The 831-nt window shown below is 45.1% G+C and overlaps 1 pseudogene; it reads right to left on the minus strand.

Annotated features, from left to right (window-relative positions):
* Nucleotides 1-14: 14 nt before the first annotated feature.
* On the minus strand, nt 15-774 carry LOC112094906 (annotated as a pseudogene).
* Between the last annotated feature and the right edge of the window lie 57 nt (nt 775-831).

Here is an 831-nt window from a genome sequence, read left to right on the forward strand (position 1 = left end):
GTTATAATATTTGCTTAAAATGTAAGTATACCTTGATCCACAGAAGCTTACAGTATAGTCCGTTCCAGAGCATGTAATAATACTGGTACGATCATCGTATGCATAGCTGTATGCTGCAGGGCAAAACTGTTTGAAACTTCTTGAATAATTTGTAGGCAAACACGTCATAGGGTTTCCAAACATTCCTCGACAGCAGTAGTCGTCGGTGTTGAACACATCACAAGCGCTCCGGCAAGCGATGACTTTCCCATCGTCCTTAGCTTGAAGCTCCGGCGGGCAATTTTGCCTCAAGTCGCCGTCGCAACCTGCGGTGCTACAATTTCCTTTACCATTACTATTAGGTTTAACAACCATGGGAAGATTAAAGCCATCCACAAGGCTAACATCGTAAAAATCTATATCCCCAAGGGTAAATTCGGCAATTGAGGTGGGCGGGTCACCGGGCCTGGTGCAATTGAGCAAGGTACCACAACTGCCCGTTTCACACTTTCCGTTACCATTCTTGTCAAAATTACAGCCTGTCCGACCCCAGATCCGACCGTGCCACCCTAGCGGAGCGGTGTAGACGGCGGATTGGCCCGGTTTAAGAGCGAAGCCACCGCCTGTGATGTTTTCAGCGTTTGTTATTGCTGGCCATATTGCCTCCTTGCAGTAGTTTACAACGGTGAAAACTCGTGCACTCTCGGATAATGTATAAGGTACCCCTACTGATCACAAAAGGAGAAAAAGAAAAAAAAAAGTTACAATAATGTCATACTCGAAACTATATATGCCCTAATATTGGAAATGTCTTAGTCCGGCACCGCTTTTTTCGTATTTCTGTGTAACATC

Source organism: Morus notabilis, unplaced genomic scaffold (genome assembly GCF_000414095.1).
Source record: "Morus notabilis unplaced genomic scaffold, ASM41409v2 C11324274, whole genome shotgun sequence".
NCBI classification, from domain to species: Eukaryota; Viridiplantae; Streptophyta; class Magnoliopsida; order Rosales; family Moraceae; genus Morus; species Morus notabilis.